Source organism: Saccostrea cucullata, unplaced genomic scaffold (assembly GCF_032062105.1).
Source record: "Saccostrea cucullata isolate Sc308-1 unplaced genomic scaffold, CSIRO_AGI_Scuc_v1 ctg4987, whole genome shotgun sequence".
Lineage (NCBI taxonomy): Eukaryota > Metazoa > Mollusca > Bivalvia > Ostreida > Ostreidae > Saccostrea > Saccostrea cuccullata.
Genome location: NW_026930832.1, coordinates 15534 through 42662, shown reverse-complemented (window position 1 = coordinate 42662; position 27129 = coordinate 15534). Strand labels below are relative to the sequence as shown.

Genomic DNA, 27129 nt, shown 5'->3' with positions numbered 1-27129 from the left:
TTTTAGGGAATCTTTGCTGAGTAGAGTTGTATGGTCGGCCGACTGGCCACAGGCATGTTACAAGCGATGGATTTGCCACAGAAGTTACAGCTAACGAAGGCCTGAGATATGACTCGGAAGTTATCGCTGGCATGCCAGATAATATCAAACTTAGACCTGTACAAAAACAAGCAAGGCTTATAGGAAGCTATCTTAATTTTTTTCTAATGATTTAATTTAATTTTAAATAACAAAATTTTAATTATGTTATAGCCACATGAAATTTATTGCAATTTGAAAGTAACAAATTAAATATTACAGAAATTTCTATTCAGTATTGATCAAATTTTACCTGTGATGCCAAAGTCTCCATCGATCTAACAGTTCTCTGTACCTTTAAAAGAAAAAAATACTGAAACATAATTTTTAAGAATGCTTTTTACATACATATAGGTATGGTAATGTTTTGTTAAAAGGGAATGAATCTACTATCTCAGGGAGAGATAACTCTTTCATGTCTAGAGGACTTTTCTCCCCTGAATTGTCTAAAAATATTATACATGTGTACATGACTGTACATGTATATACGTAGTGCTTACGATTCAATCCAGTTAAGAACTCTTTCGTCTTTGGACATTTCGTTTGGGAGTGAGAAGACACAGACGAGTGCTGCGGTTTGTACATCACCAGTCAGGTCCACGTACTTAGATATAGAGAACACCATCCTGTGTTAAACCTACAAGGATTTTATAGTGAAATCACTAATTTTCAGAGAAGATTGATTTTCATAAAATTATGTCCACCACGAAATGGTAGAATTTTATGACAAGATAAGATTACTCTTCCTCTGCTACAAAACTATTTTTTTTAAACCAAGTAAAAAATTTAACCTCCACAAAAATAAATCATTTCACAGTTACTGTATTTCTCTCCAAAATTCATAAAAAGATGTTCTGTGCTAAAGCTTCTTGATAAGAGACTTCTATAGGAATAAGATAAAATCAGGGAATATGATTAAAGTCTGGGAAATGAGAGTCTATAATGACATCATGCAGGTCTTGTATTTTGAACAAAATCTATAATAGACAAAAATTTTAGGCCATGCAAAATTAATTCCTGAATTGGTTCTCAGGCCTTTTTTCAAGGAATATGATGAGGGAGGGAGGCTTTTTTTAATTTATACTTTTTTTATTGCCCCCAAAACATGATAAGGCTTTTTACATTGCACAAAACCTCAACAAATGATGAGGTATGTGACTTTTTTTATTTTATTGGTTTAGGCTATCTAAATTTAATTCCCTGGTTCTCAGGCCAATTTTCTCCAAAACCGATGCAGGAGGGCGGCATTTTATTTATCATTTTATTGGCAATAAAGTAGATGAGGGAGGTATTTTTTTTTATTTTAATTCCCGAATTTTCTTTAACATAAAGATTTAATCACAGATATACTTTCCACTTCTGGTCAAAATTTCTGCTTTATCCAATGCTTAACAGCATGTAAACATCGTAGGTAATGTCCTCGAATGTATTTTCAAACGAAGACGAAGTAGCCAAAATCTCATTGTAAATGGCTAGCGGAAGTGATATTTGAATACTAAACTACGAAACAAATGAGGTCGGGATTTTTTTTCCCGGATTGGTCTCCACAATACCAACTTTTTATTTATCAAAAATACAATAAAATCGGCAATGCGGCTACCTCAAATTGGATGCGCGCGGGCCTGAGAACCAAGATTTCAATTTTATATGGCCTTAGCAATAAAAAGGGTCAATGAGGCACCCTTGGAAGACATGAGGGAGGGCCCGAGAACCAAGAAATTAATTTTTTATGGCCTTAACACAATATCTTATTTTAAAACAAAATTATAAAACATAAAAGGTATACTGTAAAAGCAAATATTTGTGGGGGATTAAATTTCGTTAATTTCGTTGTTAGCCATTATCAACGAAATTAAATCCCACACGAAATTTTATATGAGTATATATTGAATAGGGGTACTTTCAAAACAACGAAATTTAAATCCTCATGAAACTATTCTAGATGACAAAACAACTAAATATTATCCCCACAAAAATATATGCTTCTAAAGTATTTTCCTAGAGAGAGTTATTTCATATACAGTTCAAGAGACAAAAAGCTAGAATATATCCTCATTTATTCAAAAATAAAAAAGAAATTACCTCTAGCTAGAATGAAATTTTTTTCCCAGACATAAACAATCTTTTGGCTATTATGAGATACACAAACCTGTGATAAGTAAACCGTCTAAATTTCCAGCCTCTATAACTTTCCTTGTTATTCTGTTGATGTACTCTTTTAACTAATAAAATAAATAATATATTAATATATCATATGACTAAGTTGTTTATCAATTGAAAAATAACTTGATTTTGTACATGTATAATGCCAATGAATAATTTTTTTGATATATATTTAATACATTGTACATAATTTGACATATATTACATAATTCAAAATAAATTTTTTTAGATTTTAAATTTTCACAAATACATGTATGATTTTTAATTCATACAGATATAGAAGTTTTTTTTTTCTTTTCTACAATATAATTGTTTTTCAATAACTTGATGATTTTATTTATAATATATAAATGAACACCAATCAATTTTTTTAATGTAAGTTTACATAGATACCTTATCGTCATCCAGGTATATACAGGCAAAGGCAATCTTGTCTGAGAGCTGCATGCCACCTTGGTCTGTCTGTGTAAAATATACAGAGAGGATAAAATTACCTAAATATATGAATATTAACATCAGGCCAGCTTTAAAATGAAGTTTGCTTGACCTCTCACAACTCTGGGTAAAATCATTGGGTCGGTGGGAAGGAGGGAAATTTTTTCCCCAGAAAATTTCAACACATTTGTTGATGAAATAAGATGAATAAACAGAACGCAGGAAAAAAAAATTGTGTCCTGGAATATAAAAAAAAAGTTTTAAGTCAGGCCCTTTTAGTCAGTTGGTCATGAGAGGCAACCAAATAATTTTTTAAAGATGGCCTTACCCAGATACAAATGTAATATATATGCAGTCTGATAAAATTACCTAATATTTAAATAACAGTAACCCTAAATATATAGAGAAAATAGAACCCAATTATTCAGAAACAATTACCAAAAGCATTTATTTAATAAAGTTACCTACAAAGTAAATGTACAAAGTTACGTACTAAATATAAAAAATAAAATTGCTCATTACAAATTAAAAGATAAACAAATTAAACCTTATTTGTAGAACAAAACCTTGTAAAAAAAAAAATCAGATTATCTGTAAAGTGGTTACATGTGTTGTTCATTATAATCATGATAATACACACTACTGTACATGTATTGTCATGATTCTGAAATTGGTGAACTATATAAAGTAGTTCAAGTTCATAAGTCTATGTAACTGTATCCATGCTAGATATCACTTTTTTCCCATTCAATTCTAAAAGAATTATTAAGCTAGTAAGTGAGAATTTATGTAAAGAAATGCATCCAGAAATTCTGGAAAAAGGAAATAAGCTAATTTTTTTTTTCACAGTATCATAATAATTGAGATGAAAGATTTTTTTTTGCCATATAAAATATAAACAAAACTATCATGATTTATACTTTTTTTAAAATAAAAAAGTTCTGTATTACTTCACACAAATAATGTTAATTTTTCTTTTTTTAAAGCTAGTTTTTAATCCATGATTATAATATTCATCGACTATATATAAGTATAATTTATTATAATTATATGACTTTTAACTTGGTCAATGAACACATTTAAAATAATTATATAAAACTGCATCTTATAACATCTTGATATTATATAGCCTTGAAATTACTTGATAAATTAATCAGAATTCTGAATTGTGCATTAATTTTGATTCAATTTCATACAAAATAATAAAAATTAATATCAAATTAATGCAGACTATTGCAGCCACTACTGTATTTTTCCCCTATTAAATAATAACTTAAAACAAAATGTTAATGATCTCTTTTCAAGTACATTTTAAAAGCTTAACATAAAAGAATTGAGATTAAAAAAAAAAGAAGAAAAATATGTTGATAAAATCTTAAGCATGGCGCAGTATAAAATATTCAGCTACATTGTAATTGTGCAACAAACCTTCTTCCATCCATGTTTCTATGGATACGAAAATTAAACAAAGATGTAAATCACTGCAGATATAAATTTTTGAAAAAATAATTAACAAAAGCAAATTTGGACTTGGATATCTTGAACATATTATTTCATTTAACAATAAAAATATGTCCAAGTGATGTTGTTGCAGTTCCAAAAACTATTTATAACATTTTTTAGTCATTATCTTCAAGTTGAATAAAATCTTCATTTTGGAAGTTTAATCATGATCCTGTGGATTTCCAGATAGCAAGGTTATTGACTGTTATTCAAAATATTGGACCTATACCATTCCTGTTCATATTAAGAGCCAGTCTGCGAGAAAACCATGCAAAATTCAAAAAATCGTCCAAATGGAAGGTTGCAACTTGGGAATTTTAAGTGGCTTAAAATTTTCTACATAAAGGTAGAAGTCAGAATATCCACCAAAAAATGTCGAACCCTGCATCTATTTTTAGTAACAGCTCATTTGCATATTTGTCGAAAATCACACAAAATTTAATGGAAAATGTATACAAATTGATCAAGTCAAAAAGTTACCTTTTGTCATCAGTTTACTTTCAAATTTTGTTTTATTTTCAAAGTCATGGTCCAATTAACACAATTAATGAGGAAAAACTTAATTCAAATAAATATTTTATTTTTTACACATCTATTTATAGATCCTAAATAAATGAGTATGATTTTTTAGCCATTTTTAGATGCTCATTTCTCTCAAGACCAAGGTTGAAATTAAATTAAATTAATTGTTACTTTAAAAATGATCTAAGGTCTAATCTGTATTAAAATTTTGAGCTTGGGAAATAATATCTACATGTTGTAAATTAACTTTGAAATACCATATTTTGCTACAATTTCACATATTTTAAATAACATACTTTTGCCATATTTTTGGATTATTTCTATGATATTCAAATGAAAAAGAGAAGATTCTTAATCTAATATATTTTTTAGAAGAGGAATAACTGATTCGAATACTTCATATAACTTTCTTTTGCTTATTTTAGCCCCTTGTTACCAATATGATGGAATTAAATTGTTATCTCCCCTTGTTGGAACTCTTTTGTATTATTGGGTAAAAAGTGACAGGTATGTCAAAATGGAAAGAAGTTATGTATGATCATTTTTTTTCACATAGGAAGTTGTTGTGGAGCATTATTGCACTATGAAATGGAAAAAAACTTATTTTAAAATATTTGAATGTAAGAAAGAAACAACAACTTAGCTTGAATAAACAAATAACAGGCCCAGAGGAAGCAATTTCAGTGTGGGGAGGGGGGACAACCTACATTATCAACTACCAAGAATTCCATAGAAAGTAAAAAAAATAAAAGGTCATCAGATGTTTGTTTTTTTTATTTTAGGCATTATACATGTAGTAGCTATGTTTTCTATAGGGTTCTCTCCTCGGGGAATCTACATACATGTACATGTATTTCATGGTAATTAACAGTTACAAAATTTTTCCTAACAAGTACAATATTGAATAAGAAATTAAATCAAATAATAACATATTTTTAATCAAAATACACTTTTGATATTTTGTTGAAGGCACCTGGCCCCGTTAAAGTTTAAGATCATTTTATTCACTCAAACCATTTCAGGTACATGAGGACAATGAAGAATATATTAACAACATATAGATTCAGGTCAGAGGTACAAGTATATGGTATACAAAAGGAAAAGAAAAACACATATGAAACATATAATAATGAAATAACGAGAGGAAAATCATAGAGGACTCACTAACTAAAATCATATATTTTCAATATAAACGTACGTATTTTTCTTAGTGTCTTAGCAACTTGTTTTGTCATCAGTTGAGAAAATATAAGAATACAAACAGGTATTTGATTGCATACTCTCAACAAATTCAAAAATAATTGGTAATTTCAATCTACATGTAAATTGTTTACGTTTCATAAATTTAATGTGTTTTTGAGTTAACCAAACACCGTCATTCCTAAGCATATTTTTAATTTTACATTACATACTTTAAACTACTGTGTTACGTAACATTCATATATTGATAAAGTCAGATCTCCCATTAAAAATCATCAGCTCAAAAGGAGATGCCACCGATTTAGGTACCCCATCGATATAGGACCCTCCACGATAAATATTGGCAAAATTATTCGGGGGAGGGTACTATCCCCCCCCCAAGAAAACATGAGTCGTTACTGCAGCCAAAACTTTGCTAGTTTGCAGTACAAAGTTGTAAAAATTTAAAACTGGCGACAAACATGATAAAAGGCTGAATTCATATTCAGTCATTTAGGGAATCACCCCGCATTTCGCGACACTCGGTAATTTACCTTAATTAATTCGTTAATTTGCTATCCTTCTCGAAGAAAATTTCCGTGTATAAATGTTGCAGAATATTTCTCATCGATGTTGTGGCGTTGTTGGTGGATGAAATTTAGCATACTAGGTATTGATAGAACGGCAATTTTATGAGCTTTCATGAGCATTAATAATTTTTTATTACATCTCAAAAATGTATGTGTTACCACCGCATTTGTAGCCCCCTACAGTTTAGGGTATTTCGAATCACGTACATGTATCATGTGCATGACCGCAACTGAAGAAATTGCACACCTGCATATTTAATTTAAACATTATTTTATTATGTAAAGTAAGCTTACATAATTGGATTGGACATCAGGCATGGCCTATATAAGTCCTCTCCAAGGTCAAGGTTACAAATGTTAAGAAATGACAATGAATTACAATGATGAAAATATTCCTTATAAGTTACATTAAATTCTTTTGTTGACTAAAGGTGGGGAAAAAAATACACGATAATATATTAAATTAAATTATACAGATGAATTATTACTAAGCTTATGCATATTCGCTATACAATATAATGACAAAAAGAAAATAATAATAAAAAAATAATGAAAAAAAAATTATAATAATAAGAAGAAAGAAGTGCAAACAAAACAGCAAAACAGAATAAGTAAGGTGCAAAAAACTAATATTTAAGAAAATACAAAGTAAAAGGAAATAGTAACAACACTGAATAAAGAGAAAAATAATAAAGTGCAAAGATAAATTACCAAGGAAAATACAACATACACATGAAAATGGAAATGCTGAGACTTGGAATAAATAGAAAAAATAAGAAATATCTGGATTTATTTTTTACTTAATTACAAAATACTTTAAAATCTTTTTGAAGACTTGATGTACTGTTGGACTGCTTCAAAAATTGAACAGTTAACTTTATAAGGTAGTTGCCTATCACCAATTAGCAAAATTTTCAAAATTTGTTCAGGAGACATTGTTTCTAGTTCTATTACACTCTTAAGATTTTCAAAAAGTATCATTCTCTGATTATAATAGGCTGGACATCTGAAGAAAAAATGATAGTTATCCTCGTTCGTATATCCACACTTAGTACAAGAGGCTATTTCACTTAGGTATTGATTATACAAGTGAGCATTTAAATTACTAGATTCATTTCTTAATTGACAATGAGTAATGTTTTCTTTGCGATTTCCATAATGAAAGATTTTGACATCCTTTATTCTATCTGTAGCAGGTTTCTTTAAGGCATTTTTAAAACATGAATAAGATTCAATACATTTTGTTTCAAGTGGTAAATTGTTCCATAATCTTATTGTAGAAGGCAGAAAACTGTTGAAATATGAGACTGTCCTTGCTTGAGGTACGACAAAATTAAAATTATCAATACATGTATTTCTAAGATTATAACCATGATTTGGTGGCATAAAAGGTGTAACCATTTCTTGTAAATAAAGAGGGGATATACCATAAACAGTTTTGTAGAACAACAAGAGTTTTTGTCTTTCCCTTCTCTTATTTAATGGTTCCCAACCCAATTCTAAATACAAAGCATTTCTAGATGAATTTTTCCTGAGTCCTGTTATTATTCGGGCAGCTTCTACTTGAATATTTTCTAAAAGATTTGAAAGTTCTTGTGAGCAATTATCCCAAACAATGCTACCATATTCTAAGATGGGTCGAATAAAAGCAAAATAGACTTTTACCAACGCACTTCTATCTAGTAGATGTTTCAACATTCTTAAAAGATTTAGTCGAGAACAAGCTTTTTCGTATAAATTATTTATATGAGATGACCATTTGGCATCACTTTGAAAAAGAAGTCCAAGATGGCAGTGTGTTCTAGATTCACTAATAATGCTACCATTACAGCCAAAATGGACTGGGGGATGGTTATTTGAGCTTCTTGTAAAATTTACATTACAGGTTTTGCTTGGATTAAAATCCACACCCCATGTTAAGGCCCATTTATTAATTTTATCTAAGTCAGATGTCAGTGAGATTGCCGCTGCATTAATATCATTATCTACCACTATAAACAGTGATGTATCATCTGCAAATAGCCTAGTATTATTAACTAAGTTTTCAGTTATGTCATTAATATATAGGAGGAATAAGAAAGGACCTAGAACAGAACCTTGAGGAACACCAGCTGATATAGGTTTAAAATTTGAAAAGAAACCATTTACAGCCACTCTTTGAACTCTATCATCTAAGTAATTTTCTATCCATTTTAGTAATGTACCTTGAATTCCATAAGATTTTAATTTAAAAAGTAGACCTTTATGCCAAACTCTATCAAAAGCCTTTGAAATATCACAAAAAATGAATCTGACATCTTTGCCTTTATCTAAATTAGATATAATTGTATTATAAATTTCCACTAATTGGTTGACAGTTGAGTCATTAGGTTGGAATCCAGACTGGTATTTTGTTAAGATATTGTTTTCTAATATAAAATTGTACAAATATTTAAAAATAATTTTTTCCATTATTTTGCAAACAGCACTAGTTAGTGAAATTGGCCTGTAGTTATTAACTAACTCAGGACTACCTTTACCCTTAAAAACTGGGGTAATATTAGCTTGCTTCCACACATTAGGTAATTGTTTTAATTCAAATGACTTATTAAAAAGTTTCGCTAGTGGTTTACAAATAGAGGAGGATAATTGTTTAAGAATTTTTGGTGTTATCCCATCAGGGCCAGGAGGTTTATTTACATTTAAATTATTTAATTGATCAGCAACATCTTGTTCAGTGACAATTATGTTTTCAATGGTTACTAAGGGGGGACCAGGACCATGCTCAGGTATGGTTTTACTTTCATCAACACTAGAAACATTTGAGTAATAATTATTTAATGCTTCTGCCTTTTCTAATGGATGAAGTAAAATTTGACCATTTGATTTTATAGGAGGCATTGGTTTATGTTTATTAGAAAGTTTTGCAATTGATTTTGTAATTCGCCACCATTTTCCTGGTGGTATATCTCTATTTAGTATTTGAGAAGTAAGTTTTTCCTTATACTTTTCTTTAGCATGTCTAACCATAGAAATTACTTCATTTCTGAGCTCTCTGAAACGACCCCATAAGTTTGGGCAATCTCTTTGTTTTGCTTTTCTGTGTATACGATTCCGTTGTCTTATTCTTAGACGTATACTATTATTCATAAATGGTTTATCTCGTGGTCTAATTGTGACTACTTTTTTAGGTATATGTTTATCTAAGATTGCATCATATGTGTGTAAGAAATTGTCATATATTTCATTTATGTTTGAGGTATTAAAGACTGTGGAATCCCAGTTGACTTTATTAAGATCATTTTCTATATCTTTATAATTAACATTATCGTAATTTCTTATGGTGCGTTTGTAAGCATATTGTTTGAAAGTTTTATATTTTATATCAAAACTAACTGGTGAATGAGTACTACAGATTGGTGATGCTACATACACATTATCTACAATACTTGCATTATTAGTGAATACTAAATCTATACATGTACCAGGGGTAGTTGTAAAATTTGTTGGTTCATTAATCAGGTTTAATAAATTACTTTGTATCATACTTTGTTTAAAAGCATTGTTTCCACTACTCAACATATCAATATTAAAGTCACCCATGAGAAATACTGGGATTGACTCATTTAATACAATATCAAGTGAATCAGAAAGACGCTCTAAATAGGCGACAGTTGTATTAGGTGGTCGATATATTAGACCAAGTAAAATTTTCTTATTATCTTGCATATGTATTTCACACCAAAGAAGTTCAGTATTAGTGACATTAAGATCATCTCTCATGATGAAATGTAGATCTAGGGAAATATAAAATAGTATTCCACCCCCAAACCTATTACGGTCCTTTCTAATGGGAGGATGAAAGCCATGAAACATGATATCATCATTGGATATATTATCATCAAGGTGAGTTTCAGTAATACCAATAACATCATATTCAGACAACTCATTGTAAACAACATCTACTTTGCTAAGTAAACTGCATACATTATTATGGACTATGCTCAAATTCCGAGTTTTAAAATTATCTGGTATTGGTCCAGGATTTGTTTCTAAATTACCTATTATGAGTAAAAATCCCAATACTAAGATATAATAATGAAAATTATTGAATACGTTTAGCATAGCACTTGCATGTAATTCAGCATCAAACCATGCGAACCTCAAGTCAGAGTAGTTATATGTAAGCGACAGACAACAAGAAATATATAAACAATTCGGGAGACTCTGGTTTTTAACACATAAGAGAAGATCAATCATGTGTGTCATAAATTATCATTTGAAAAATTGGAAAAAATACCCGAGTCTCACCACATGGTACACACAGGATGTTGACATGTTCAAAATAAATACACTTTCCTAATGGATCCACAATTTCCTGAACAGCAGGCATATTATTTAGTATTTTGTCAGCTTGGAAAACAAAGATATAATACGTATAAAGAAATCCATTATAAGTTGATAAAGATATACTCAGCATTTTTAGTGCAAAATAATTACACTGGTTTAAGAAAAAAAGAACACATAAAAGAAAAAGTGCATTTGTACGGAAGAAAATAACAAAAAACGTACAAATGTCTTGTATGAATAATAATACCATATATACAAAAATAATAAGGGGGAGTTTTTCCCAGTTCATAGTAGGAAAATGTAAGTATTGTACGTAGTACAAAAAACGCAGCATAAAAAAATGTGTATTGGTATCCTTAAAATAACTTGTGTTTTTCCCTTTCAAGGAACTATATCACGTGACTTAGGGGTTTTCCATAAAAAATAAGTGCACGTGGATATGGAGTTATACAAATTCATGTGGTAAGCATATAATTTTATACTCTACGTCTAATTTATGCAGTGTTTTACATTGTTTATTATGATCACAGGTTTCAAAAGACAAGTTTAAACCGGTGAATAGGATTGTTTTGTCAGACTGGGCTCTGACACCTCGTTATTTCAGACAGTGTGGCCACTACGAGGAAAGTTCAACTGTTTCCATGGCCGCACTGGCGTATGTTTTTGTTTGAGAATGCGCACCAGGCTTAAGGTCACTAATTCTCGTACACACTTTTAATTTATCGTCATCATAGTATTTCACGAATACTTTCCCATCTGCCGTCCACGTGTCTTCGATTTCTCTGTTTTTTTTTAGTTGTCTAGCATGATATGAAATCGCGGCACGGTTTTTGGTAAGATCTTCGAAGACGTAGTAAGAGGTGTTATTATGTATATTATATTCGTGCACTGCTTTCCATCTTTTGATGATGTTGTGACGCGCCTTCCATGATGTGAATCTGACAATTATGTCTCGGTTGGGTTTCGAGTTCGGTCTCCCTACCCGGTGGCTCCTATCGATGTCATTCATATCTAGGTCGACGTTCATTGTCTCTTTGACAAAGCCAGCAACCAAGGCATTAGTATTTTCACCTTTTTTTTCAACAATTCCTGATATCCTCAGATTTTGTCTGCGAGTATATTGCTCCAAGTCGTCATTTTTTAGTTCTAGTTCAACACACCTCTCCTCTGATTTCTTTAGTTGGTCAGTTAGATTGTCTATAGATAGTCTTAGAGGATCGAGTACACTCTGTAGTGTTTCTGTCAAACTAGGAAGTAGATGACTGATGAGTGATTTTACCAGTGTCTTTGAGGAGCAGATACATTCAACAAATTTTGACATAATTTCGGGTTTATTTAGTGCACCCACTAAAGTGTCAACTATTGCTTCATCATCATCATCAAAATCTTCATATTCACTACTATTTTCACGTTGTCTTTTTGAAAAAGGTTTGGTACTTTGGGGTTGTCCAAAACCTCCACGTTGTGATTTTTTACCTTGCTTAGGCATTTTGGGATTGAAAGCATAAATTAGTGAAATAACAGTCCGTATAGGACAGTTTTAGGTGGTGAAAGACTCAAACCATAATAATAATCACAACTGAACGGGTGAGTGAGTGAGTGATCGAACTATTGAAATTCAAAATGGAGGACACATATTCCTTTGTTCTTTGTGCTTAGGAAATCGATAGACAAAAAACACAAACCTCCCTTGCAATATTCACATTTGGTGTTATTTCTAGGTCCATTAGGATGTTGAAAAACGATTCCACATCTTTTCCATCATCATAATTCGCACAATATATCAAATACACACACTTTTTTGCTTGCTTGTAAATACACTACATAGTGGTCATTTGACCCTTGACACCTGCATACTTGTTATGTGCCCGATATTTTGATAAAATCGGTTTGCTTTACAAGGGACCTATGAAAATTATGAAATGGAAAAGCTGTGAAGAGTTAATTAGTAGCTTGACCAGTGTTGATCCTTTTATCATACATGTGTAAATATGGACTTACACGCATATACATGTACACATATATGTATACTGTGCACGTATGCAGTGGTTTATGTCATATTTAATAATTGTGATACATACATGTATATCTAAACAAGAGCTAGTTATTATTCCTTTTCACACATTTCTTATATTATCATCATCATTACATGTATATGATCTTTTCTTTTTTTTTTTGGTAGCCGATTCGTAGAATTATTTTTCAACGTTAATTGTTTTGCAGCGAAAAAAAATCACAGGGGCAAAAAAGTTACATAATTATATTAACAGGACAACAATTTACAGTCATGTAATTTCTGAAACCCCTATTTTCTTGGTAATAATTGCTTTTCTGCATGATCCGCTTCTGAAAAGATGTTTAAAGTGCGAATAAAGAGGGGGGTGTTGATAACCTTTAAATAAACAAGTACAATGAAGAAAATTTTAATTCTTTTTATTCTTGGGGCTTTTTATAAACAATACTAACTAGTTCATCAATTATGATGATGTTTTCTGACCGGTTTCATCACCCATTTACCTGGTGATTCGAAATACGCGGAAGTGATTCGCAATACACTAAAAAGGTGATCCAAATATAACCCCCGTCAAGGTCGCTGTATCGAAGATAGACTCGTTCTATAAAGTAGATCTGATTTTTCACTAAATTGGCTTTCCTTTGATACCAAACAACCATGTGAAAAGTTTTTAATAAAATCATCTGCAGTCAAAATGTAAAAGGTGATTCGGAATACCCTTGCTGCAGATCTGTAGCTCTCCGAAAAAAAATTGAATACCCTAAATGACTGTTCATTCAAATTGGGGGGGGGGGCTATCAACTTCTGTCGAGTGTATCTAGTACCCAATCGTTTAACCCATCCACATCCCCACAATTTACGTACTAATATTGAAATGGATAAAATAATGAAAAATGATAGGATTCTGGAGGGGTGTTGCTAAAACGAGGAACGGAAAACGGAAAGGAAAACATTCTTTTTTTTATAGATTAAATCACCTTAAATACACAAATTTATAAACAACATATATTTCATAAATTCAACCCCCCATTATTTAATTCAAGTTGATTTATTCATAATCATAAAATCTCTTCTGCAGGAAAATCGCAGTCATAGCAGTGACGTAGAAACGATTTTGAAAGGGTTGGGGGGGGGGGGGGGGGTTAAAATTAAACTTACCTGAAAAGAATTTCCAAGTGAAAAAAGAAGACAATTGTTTGATTCGGGAGGTGGGATAAAAGTAAAATCCAGCATCTTTCATTTTCTTAAACTCCTTTATGGAGTTTTTTGTATAACATCTCCTGTCAGTATTTTTATTTTGTACCAATTTAAAATTGGCAGAAAGCAAACAACTTACTGAAGGCTCAAATTTTATATGTTCAGGTCTCAAAATTCATATGAATGATACTGAAATAGAGTCCGTTTGAATTTAAATACTTGTAATTTCCCTTTTATTAATCAAAAAGAAACTAACTTACAAAATATAAGGAACATATATATTCATATGATTGTTGAAAAAAAATTGCAAGTAAGCCAATGCAATTTATTACGCTTTTTTTTTCATTTCTAAACAATTGGCAAAATGCTGATCCTCATATAAGGGGTAATTTCTGACAATTTAGTTTTTTTTAATTTTTAATTTTAATATTTTTCAATCTTAATTATTATTTCAAAGAAAATAGTTACATGTTTGAATATCTTACAACAATTGCTTATAATTTGAAGTACTATATTTGACTTTGTAACCCATTTGAATTTGAGCAATTTTTTCGAAAATTGACAATTTGTAAATCCCCATATCTCAATTATTTCTTATTTCCCAAGCTCAATATTTTGCAAAGATAATGTTTAGAGTTATATTTGTACAATAAAATCAAAAAAATTAATTTCAAAGATTGGTCTTGGAAGATTTGGGGCATTAAATTTGTAATACTTTTGGCAATTCTTGAAAATTGGCATCATGCCAATTTTCAAGAGTTGTCTGCCCTTTGATATATTGCATATTTGATTATGATAAATGTCAATTTTGAAAGAACATAGTCTTATGTTACTTAAAAATACCTTAATGGAAATGCAAGTTTAATTTTGAGTAAAATAAATCAAATGTGAATTTTACCATTTTTCTTGAATTTTTAAAGTGCATTTGCACTTAAATGTGCAAAAAGGAGGTGGCGCTGCCTACGGCTGCTATGTTGAATGATGGGAATTTTTTTTGGTCATTTTTTAATAACACATTATTAAGTCTAACTACCCTTCAAATTTCATAGAGATATGACAACCTTCGATTTGGACAGTTCTGCATGGTTTTCTCGCGGACTGACTCTTAATTTTGTGTACAGAATAAAAATTCTGAACTTTATTTGTTTGAAATGGAATGCATGAAAAGCTGTATAAAGTGAAAGAAATACATTGTTTATTTTTTTAAGTAAATAATCTTATTTCAGAACTCTTTTAGAGCACTTGTTTGTGTACACGAAACTATAATCCTTCGAGTTTTATTTATTGAGTTCTTGAGTATCTGTTCAATATAATCTGAAAATAAATCATGAAGTACACACAAAATCTGCATTTCCTTGACCGTTGACTTTCAAATTGTTCTAATGCCTTTATCATACATCCTTGAAAACCCACGGTAGGTCTCACTTCTAAGAGAAGCAAGACCTATTGTGGGTTTCAAACGATGTCAAACGATAAAGTAATAAATAAAAGTAAACAGCTCTATAGCTGAGGAGTTTATTTGATATAAAAGTGAGAACTGGTCATCCATTAACTGCGCCTTTTCAAATTTCTTACCAGAATTTCCTCGTAGTTTTCGCGTTCGGAGGTGAGGAAGGCGAACATGGCCCTGAGGTAGGGGTCGTCTAACTTCTGTAGCAGTGACAGACATGTCTTCCTCCACAGGGTGTGTCTCTCCTCCGTATAACCCGCTATCGCCATGGCAACCGTACTTAGATCCATACTCTCTGTTAAGGTATAGAGGGAATTTTAAAAAAGAGTTATATTACCCCATGGCCGCCATATTGTAGGTCAATATTTCTAAGATCCCTTCATAATTCAACCAAGTTCAACTTGTTATACTGGTTACTGAGGTAGAGATAACACTATTTTTCTTATGAATATACATTTGTTAATTCAAATTTTTTAGAAAATCATTGTAAATCTTTTCCCCCATATATTTCTTGAAAGCATGATTAAAATTGGTTGCTCATGGAGGAAAATTTGCTACTCTGCCCTACAAGATGGTGACTAAGGGGAATAACTCAGAGGCAAAATACTGTAGATGTACTTTTTTTCTACGTGGTCTTAATTCCATGGAATCTCAATTTCTTTTTAACCCGTGGGTAGAAAATTACGCAGATTTCTCAGATTGTCAAGTTTAAATTAATACCACGCAGAAAAATGTACTTCTACAGTACATCGCCGGAAAAGGGTCTTTACAGAGAATTAGACCCTTGGCAAACATGTCAAATTCTTCACATTTATGTTCATTAATATTTTATTTAATGAGTTCATTATTAAATCATTGAGAGTGATTTAAAAGAGAAAGTTCTGACCTTGACCCTTGGAATTGCTGGTACTAAGGATCTCTATGGCTTTGGAGATTTGAAGATTAAAGAGGGCCATTGCGGCCGCTACTGAGTATTTTCCATCCATTTGTAGTCTAACAGAATGTAAAACATTTACAGACTGAGTGTTAATTCATTGAAATGCTATAGATATGTTACACTGGTACAGTTAAATTTGGTTTTTATGTTTCAAGAATACCTTGATCACACAAAATATAAACTGAAAGAAATGACTACACAAAATTGTGAACATACTCATGTAAAATAGTGTCTAACTGTTCAGCTTTCTGCTTATCAGCACCCCATCCACACAACTGTAGAGCTTTGGTCCTGCAAAGATTATTGCATTTGGTCAATTAACTCTTCCTCATTAGTTCATAGTCATCTGTGTTGTGTGAGAAGTCTATAGTGTGACCCCCAACAAAAACGTGTAGGTATTTCTCATTTTAAAGATTTGTTTACAGTTTCTGTCAAATCTCAAATTTTTGGGGGGGTGGGGGGTGGGGGGTTAATTTTCGTTGTTTTCAAGGTATGACGAGACCCACAAATTCATGTCCACCACAAGATTAATTCTTGATTAACAAAATCAAATCCCCACATAGCAAGAGATTTTCCTCAATACGGCAAAAATTGACTCCATGAAAATATGTGATTTTACAGTATATTTCTTAACTTTTTTTTAAAATATGCATGTGCAGCATTCATTATTTGGCAACTTTTTTTGAAAGAAAAGTACATTTTAATACATATATTCCAATTATCACTTAATATTCATTAGTGCTCCAAAATGTACTTGCTGGCCTAAGATTGCTGCTACAATAAATTTTTGACAACATTGGATAGAAAACACTTCACGTTAACTTTTCATGATAACTTGCCTTTCAGTGCTGTGATATTGCCTGACAGAGGACAATTTCCGTGAGAAGTCCACAGCCCAGTACATATTGACCATCTGAGAGCCTGGTACGTCCTCACTATCCAATCTCAGAATGCTCTTTATTCCTAAGTGTTTACCCAGCATGCTACGCTGACCTTGTCTCGTATATTCCAACATCTCTCTAGCATCTAGTTTGAAGACGAGAAAAAAATATCCATATCTCTTTTTTTAGATTAATTAAAAAAAAAAAATATACATTTTTCAAATTATTTTTCTCTAAATTGAATCTAATATTTGCAATAATATGCCAGTCAAACAAATTGCAGTTTAAGTGTATGCCATATTGCATAATGGGTACAATCTAGTCAATACTTTAAAACTTTCATCTTTCTTTTTTTTCAGTATCACTTCTAAAAGTTGAATTCTTTCAACAGAATCCAACAATGAGATAACAGATCTAACTTTAATAAGATTGAGTTTGATTTACATATAGCTACTTGATTTTAAGATTGTAGGTTTTGATTAATTTGTTTTAACTCACAGGACAACCATCTCCACACCCCAAACAAGTCAAGCTCATCTTTTACAGCGAAAACGTTGTGCCAGATATGATCAGACTGTTAAGAAACAAACACATTAAAGTCAGTCTGAGAGACAATAAAAATTAAGATAAAACATACCCCTTGGCAGCAAACCTTGACAATATTCAAGTTTTAAATATTTCCTGGGATCAAACAGCAAATTCAAGAATTAAATTTCATCTAACATTGAGACATAAAAATAAAAGTTCTAAACAGTCTTCCTATAATTCAACATCATTATCTCAAATTAACTCCAAGAGACAAGGACAAAAGGGATATAAGATTAATAAGATGAGGAACTAGAGGCCTATGGGCAACAATGCCCACCTGAGTAACTTTGGCCACTCATTCTTTATCAGCAAATTTTTTCCCAATATATTCCTATGTAAAATTAAGGTAATATATTGTGACCCCACCCTACCTCCATTTGTCTTGTGTCTGGAAGAGGGTGTGGCCATTTATCTGAACAAATTAGAATGTCCTATAGCCATATACAGTGGTTCTGGAGAGGGATGAAGTGTGAAAAGATTATGATGACTACAATGCCACCTCAGACAACAAAAAAATTTTGATCAGAAAAGATCACATAAGCCTTTCAGCTCGGAAAGGGGGAGGGGGGGGGGGGGGAGAGAGAAGGGGACTTTAATATGGCTTGGACCTCTTATTCACTCTCACATATCCATGGTATTTGATATTGGTTTTCAAGGTACAAGATTTGTGTAAATGTTTACAATATTGATGGTGGCAGGGATAATCATTAACCTCTGAGGTATTTGTATCACCTGTAACCCGTAACCCTGGATGATCCTTTCCTTCATTTTGACAGAGATATCTAGATGTCCACTCTCCTCTCTGTTCAGAGCATTGTCACTCAGTATCTTACCGTGTGCCATGACCAGGTGGGAATCAGCTGACCAGTTCTAAAATTAAAACATAGGTGTGAATCAGCTAACCAATTCTGAAAGTAACAGAGGTGAAAATCAACTGATCAGTTCTAAAACTAACACAGGTGAAAATCACTTGATCAGTTCTGAAATTAACACAGGTGAAAAATCACTTGAATAGTTCTGAAATTAACACAGGTGAAAAATCACTTGAATAGTTCTGAAATTAACACAGGTGAAAACCAGCTGTCACTCAGTCAACTTTGACTGGTGCACAATTATCCCAGGGCCTGCATGCAGACAATGCCGTGATGTACATGTACAATACTTACAAAAGGAATGTGTTCATGCACCACTATATCCCTGAGTGTGCCCTGCTGCGTGATGGTCAGCAATCGACTGTCCTGCTTCGGATGCCAGGAAAATGATGTCACCACTTGAGTATTCAAAACTGAAAAGATTAAACATACATCAATAATTTAATTTTAGTTGTAAAGCATCATTTGATTGGATAAAAAAATTATCTAAATTGTATAACCTGGGTTGCCTATGTCACAATGACTAATATCAAATTTAAAACGTATCAATCCACTTGACATTGTGTTAAGCGGTTTATAAAGCCTTAATTGCCCCAACCCAGGTTATAAAGTATAACTTTGGATTTCTATTTAATTCATTCCCTAACAAAATGAGTAACAGGCTTTAATCAAAAACAGAACAACTGAGACTCATTCAGATGATCTCTCTATGAAATATTTTAGGTTCAATGAACAAATATGAATTAGCAAATACATGTATAATTGTGAATGTACATTGATGTCTGCATAAAAACTGAAATTGCCAAGAATTTTTCTTCCAAAAAAAAAGGAAAGTTACAGGTTGTTAAATTGATCAGAACTGGCATGAATTACACATCTTTGATACTTCATAAAGCTATCCAGGGAACCACTTTTAGAAAGAATATGTTTCAATGAAAAGAATTTGTAAAGGACTAAAAGACAAACAGACAGACAAGACAGACAGACTGATCACTAAAGAGCACCAGTCGAGAGAAGCTCTAATCACACTGCTTGTTAAACCAGCCATCTTTTAAATAAAAGGATAAAAAAAATCAGTATTATTAACCTCACCTTTGATTGTTCTTTCACTGTAGTACTGATCTAGTTCTTCAGATCCAACTGGTAAATAAAAGAAAAATAAATTCTTGTTAATGAGCATTCATGGTGACCTAACTTCATTGTTATTTGGTATAACTTCAACAAAAGTTGAAGAAATAGATTTTTTTTTTTTGCAGTATGGACTACAAAATTTTAAAGATATAATGACGCTTACTATGATTGTACTCACATCTACAATTAATATGAAAAACAATTAAGAAATCAATTTTCTTTAAAATTTACTGATAAATGTCATTAAATGATCAATTGATGGTATACAGTAGAATCAATATTTTCCATTTTCTAAAAATTCATTCAAATTTATTATCAAGGCTCAAGAATATGCCAACTTCCAAATCAGCAAATAATTCTGCAGGCTAATTAAGCTTCCTTGGAAATAAAATTTCATAAAATACAAGCAAAAAATGCCGAGTGTTTGTTTCATATAACTTCCATTTAAATGTAACTTTAAAATACAGAGTCCCTTAAATGATCAAACGGTTTACACCATGACCGTTCCCGGTTTTAAATTCTAGTCACGGTTTATGGGGGATAATACAAACGCTTGATCAGTAAAGCGCTTGAAGTAAACAATGGTGAAATATTGACTTTCAGGATTATGAAATATGAAAGTTGCTAAATATAATTCTAAATTTATTCATCTATGTACTTCCTTCCTTTTTACTTTTTGCATACATGTAACTAAGGATCATTCTCTATAAGGCCGTTTTGCGGCCTACAATGACTTCAATTTTTCATATAGTATTTTTTCCCTTAAAAATTACATGAATCACTAGGCTTATGTTCCAATTTTTTGATAAATATTGGTTGGTTAATGATACAATAGTATTTTTTATGATATAGGGTCACAAAGTAAGGTACTATCGATCCGTATTAGCATTAGAGTAATGGGAAAAATCAAGAGGGTGGCTGTGTTAGATAACTCATACGCATGTCATAACCACCTTTAACCAACACCAAAATTTGCATGTACATTTCTTATAAACATAAAAAGTGACTGCCAAATTATGAATTTGGTTAAAGGTGGTTATGACATCTAAATAAAAACTTTTCACTTCATTTTTCGATATTTGCAGAAAAAGCTAACTACTCACAATGAAGGATATCAGCTTATGTAGATTATTTCTTTTTATAAACTTTTGGTTATATTACAATTTTCTGTTGATTTACTATGATTTATATCAGCCATGCATATTTACTAAAAAGAAAGTGAAACTTTTTACTTAAAAATCTAAAAATCAAAGGACTGAGAAGACTGGATGTCATGAAATTAAAAGTGGAGACGTTTCTTTGAAATGTCTAATAAAAATTAAGAAATAAGAACTTTTTATCGAATATAAGGTGTGAATATGAGTTATCTTTTATATTTATAATGATAGTTTAGTATATCTATACATGCTACTTCTTTGAACTTCGTTATGAGTTCAGCAAATATTCTTTGTATTTCCTTATGAGTACTGTATATGTTCTAGAAATGATGAAAGCAATCTTTGTTGAAGTGGTACCATGTATTTATTATTTGTATTATTGACTTTCTTCCTATGGGTACACACAAAATTTTTATATGGAAACTTCCATAAGAGTATCATTTGATCCATATTTTGTTAACTGGGTCTTAATATTGAGAGGACTCATTGACATAAGTTACGATAACACTAGTCCTGTCTTAGAAAATAAACTGGTAATGTGGAGGGGGATTCGTAAATGTATTATGTCATTGTGATTGATAAATGAATGTTGCTTTACTCCATTTAAGGATTTTTCAACCAGATGAAGAAACCATCCACTTAAGGTTAAGTGTTTATGCATAGTTGCATTAATAACCAACGCCCAACGCAGGACGGGACCTTTTTTGTATAAAAAAAAAAGAAGATAATATCCAAACGATCGATGACATTTACTTTAAATGCTAAAGACTTTGGTAGGGAACTGTCACTATCCGTGTCAAACAAGTTTTTGACGCTGCACTATAGGAAAGAGACTGAATTTAACCTACAGGTTTCAAGAATGGGAAAGGTGCATCAAACCCTAAGGGTCCATTTTGTACATGGGATGTTGTAGAACTCTTAAATCCGTATACTAGTATATACGAAAACTTCAGAATCTGATATGAACTGTTAAAATTCTGCTCCATTTTATGTTGTACCGTTAGACACGGGGGGGGGAGTTCTCAACTTTTATACATGTAAATACATAAAGTTTAGAAGGCATTTTTAATTGAATATATCGTGCAGCACGAGTAATTGAATAAAAGCAAAGCCATTTTACGACTCTATTTCATTTTATACTTATAGATGTATATTTTAATGCAACCGCTCTGAGTTGTATGTATTGACTATTTACATGTATATGGATAGTCAACATGTACTTGCATTGATATTCTTATGCTATTAATTCTTTATTTTTTTTGCAATTGTTGAATTTCTTTTCTTAATTACTACTTCAGTTTTATTTAATCACAATCAAAATCCATTCAGTGCTTTCAACATTTGATACATAACTTTTAGAGTTCAATAGAAACTAAGAAACCTCATTTCTTACATGGTTATTTTATGCGTAAAATAAGTACCACATCTATAGAAATGATATACAATTACAACATAATAATATATGATGTAATACTTTTCAATAAATTTCAAATCAAACTTTTTTCAGCACCTTACAGTGTGAATTTCGTAAAGATTTACCTTCAAAATATGCAAAATATGGATGCATTAGAATTCTTGTCAAAAAAAATATCATAATCCTTAAATTTAAAAAATCTTCGAATTCATTACTTAGGTCTGATGTATTTCCGACATAAATAAACAATTTTTGATAATTTACATTCAGAAACATGCATAGAAACTTGATTTAAATAGACCTACCCTCAATTTTTCTTCAACTGGAAGCCATTTTTTATCTCAAAATCACGTGTCTTAGATGATCGATGTTAAAAAACAAACATCAAAATCATGAACTAGAATGATTATAGTTATATAAAATCACATTTTAAAGTGATTTTATCGTAGGCCGGAAAATGGCCTTATAGAGAATGAACCTTTCAAAACATTACTTTTTTTGAATGAATGAAAATCCAGTCAACCCAATGAATAAAATTTAAACACAGGAGAGATTAAAAAGCAGAATATAAAAATAATTCACTTCTAGGAGAAGCACAAAAATCATTTATACATGTAAATCACACCATGCTTCTCAAATCACCGTTAAACAATGACATATTCAATGATCAATATATTACATGTAATATTAAATACAAATTATGTGTACCTTGAATTTCTGGAATGAAATAAAAGAACCACCTTCAATTTTAAATTACTGACAGATGTTGAGTAGTTGTTAATGAGTGGAATATAACATAAATCATCTATCCTTATCCCCCTCAATAACTTATTTCCTAATATAGATTCTAAATGTTACATTGGTATTCATGCAATCCATCTTTAAAGATATCTTTTTACTTTCAAAAATTCTGTCAATATTTACATGCATTTGTGTATATACAATGTATACTATATACAGGGACATTTTCCCTGCAAGCATGAAAGGGTGAAAATAACACGGGCTAAATTTTTGTTCCCATTTTATTTTCATTCCTTTCGCCCTTGTCACAAATGGGAGATCATAAAACGGGGTGAATTCAATGAACACAGTACAAATTCTTACACAGAACTGGGACTGGGTGAATTTAAAACAGGGGCAAATATGTAAGCAAGTGTAAAAGGGCAAAAATAACACGGGGCAAAAATAACCCTGTATACAGTAACCCTCTATAAAGTATATGATGCATGGTTTCTATGAATGCATCATTTGCTAAAATTACCTTAATCTTACTTTACATCATTGTATAATCTTACCTGTTTGAGGTAGATGCAGTATGTCGTATATTTTAACTGTCTGGCTGTCCTGACTTAAAATTCCCAGGTAGCCTTTCCTGAAAACCATTAAACAAGTGATGTATTATTTTATTAAATTGACTGCAGCTGTGTTGCTCATGTTCACACTGTGAAACATCAGTTGCAAAGTAGCAAAACTTTCCAAATTACTTAAAAATGATAAAAAATTCCAATCATGTTATGGAAATTTCCAAATTTCCAATGAAAATGTTATTATTATACACTGTTGTCCAGTATTCAGTCTTCAATAATTTGGGTATTTTCCCATTTAATCTTTCGGCAACCTTAATTTTCATTTTCCCTTGGCAATAAATTTCATTATCCTTGGCAAGATCAAAGATAGAAAGATTTATTTTTCATTTTGCAGTGACAATGTTCTTATAATTTCCTATTGTAATACCATATTTGAGACAGTACTTTCTCTCACCTTGTGGGAAACCAGCGTATACAATAGACAGCTTTAGGACAGTACTGTACCTACCTTGTAGGACACCAGCGTATAGAAGAAACCTAATAGGCTAGCTTTAGGACAGTACTGTACTTACCTTGTGGGACATCAGCGTATAGAAGAGACAGCTTTAGGACAGACCTGTACTTACCTTGTGGGACACCAGCGTATAGAAGAGACAGCTTTAGGACAGTACTGTACTTACCTTGTGGGACACCAGTGTATAGAGGAGACAACTTTAAGACAGTACAGTACTTACCTTGTGGGACACCAGCATATAGAGGAGACAGCTTTAGGACAGTACTGTACTTACCTTGTGGGACACCAGCATATAGAAGAGACAGCTTTAGGACAGTACTGTACTTACCTTGTGGGACACCAACGAATAGAAGAGACAGCTTTAGGTTCCTGAAATGTCAGCATCTTTAAAGTTGATTAAGGAGACGTTAAATTTGGTTCATGCACTGGGTCAAATTACAGAGAACGTTTCTTCATGCAGTTGTGAAAATAAATTGTCGCAAATTAATTGCAAATTGACCAATTGTGAATAGAAGATGCACAAAAAAGGTTGGTTTACAGTATGTCTGTGAATGACACAGTCTTGCATAAAAAATACTCTAGACTTGGAGTGTGCTTGTTTATATATGTATTTAAGCATTATAAGGATACAGGTTTGTCAAAGTTCCTCACATCCCAAACACAGACGTGGTTCTGAAATAAAAAGTAATTTATAAACTGTTAAATCAATATGAGCTGCAACCTTGATGTTGGAAATTTTTGTTGCAGTATTGTAATTAATTATTTCAATGACAGAAACTAGAAATATGTCCATACGACATGAATGCCCCGCCGAGGATATATCAGTAAAGCAACATGAAAATTTGTATGTGTATAAAATTTGACCAGTTTGGTTCAGGTAGGGCTTATAGTTACTAGGGAATAAAAATGTAGGTCAGATCCAGCATCCGAAGCAAGTCTGGTAGTGTCCATGCCTAGATGCATCATCCATGCAAGTTTGGTTCACGTAGGGCTTATACTTACTTGGGAATGAAAATGTAGGTCAGATCCAGCATCCGAAGCAAGTCTGGTAGTGTCCATCCCTAGCTGCATCATCCATGCAAGTTTGGTTCAGGTAGGGCTTATAGTTACTTGGGAATGAAAATAAAGGTCAGATCCAGCATCCGAAGCAAGTCTGGTAGTGTCCATCCCTAGTTTCAACCTCCATTGATGTTCGGTTCTGGTAGGGCTTATAGTTACTTGGGAATGAAAATGTAGGTCAGATCCAGCATCCGAAGCAAGTCTGGTAGTGTCCATCTCTAGATGCATCATCCATGGAAGTTTGGTCCAAGTAGGGCTTATAGTTCCTTAGGAATGGACCTTCTCCAAAAACTTTAACATGTTCACTCATCTGGAAAATGTAGGTCACATCCAGCATCCGAAGCAAGTGAGGTAGTGTTCATCCCTAGATGCATCATCCGTGCAAGTTTGTATCAACATGTGAAGTTTGATAACACCATCTTGAATGGTATGTTTAAAACTGAGCTAAACACTAATTTAAGAAAAGTGAGGTCAAGTAAAGGTCAAGGTAAAAAATGTTGAAGCAGTTGCATAGCTCTCATCAATATCTATCAGCATATGAAGTTTGATGAAAATATCTTGGATAGTTTCTTTGAAACTTAGCTTTGAACAGAGCTAAACACAAAGTGTGATGGAAAGACGGAAGGACAGAAGGACGGAAAGACAGAAGGATGGAAGACGGACATGACAAACACTATATGCCCCGGCCATATTCATGGCGGGGCATAAAAAGTACATTTTTAAACTGCTCTTATTCATATTTGCGATTGAAAAACTATTTTTATTATTTGAACTACTGTAGAATTACTTTTTTCTGCGAGGTTATAATTCTAGCTATGTACTTGATCACAAATCTTTGCAGAAATTTGTCCCATCATCTTTAATATACATGTAAGGCATATAGTGAAAGTCTTGGAAATCCTCCTAATTTTCTACCCGCTGATTTAACAGAAACAGAGATTCTGTGGAATTGTGACCCCATGGAACAATGTTCATTTACAGAATTTCTCTGACATACAAACCTCGTTAAATGAAGCGATCCTGTGATCATTCTGTCTGTCCACACAGACGCCTCGTATCATTTTTGTCTGGGTCTGGTTCTGTGGTCGAGTACAATCTACAAAATAAAAGATACACCACACTTAAAGGGAGGTGTTATTAATTATACAATTAAAATGCAGGGAGTTGCCATTAATTATACAATAAACAAGCAGGGAGGTGTCATTCATTGTACAATAGGGAATAGTCAAAAGATTCCCTACATGTCTACAATATAGGGAGGGAAATACACATACAGGGAGTTGCCATTAATTATACAGTAAACATGCAGGGAGGTGTCATTATTTATACAATACATAAAATTACTTATACAATATACATGTAAATGCAGGGAGGTTATATCAGTTATACAACAGAACAGATATACAGAGAGTTGTCCTTATTAATTTATCCCTCACTAAAGATGAAGTTGGAGAGGATGTAGTAATGCAATTGTGTGTGGTCATTTGTGGTTGAGTGAGTTAACACTGTATGAAATAGACCTAACATGATTTGCAGAGGGATCAATGTTGAATGCTGACTCAATTTATAGATAATTATGCTCTTTGCAAGAGGATGCTCTGCTTTGCAGTGCCCTTGCTATACAACAAAGAAGGAGGTGTCCTTAATTATACAACAGACATGCAGGGAGGTGTCCTTAATTATACAACAGACTTGCAGGGAGGTATCCTTAATTATACAACAGACATGCAGGGAGGTGTCCTTAATTATACAACAGATATGCAGGGAGGTGTCCTTAATTATACAACAGACATGCAGGGCGGTGTCCTT

General features: G+C 32.0%; 1 pseudogene; it reads right to left on the bottom strand.

Annotated features, from left to right (window-relative positions):
- Positions 1-17: 17 nt before the first annotated feature.
- On the bottom strand, positions 18-26607 carry LOC134230275 (GATOR2 complex protein MIOS-like; annotated as a pseudogene).
- Positions 26608-27129: the final 522 nt, after the last annotated feature.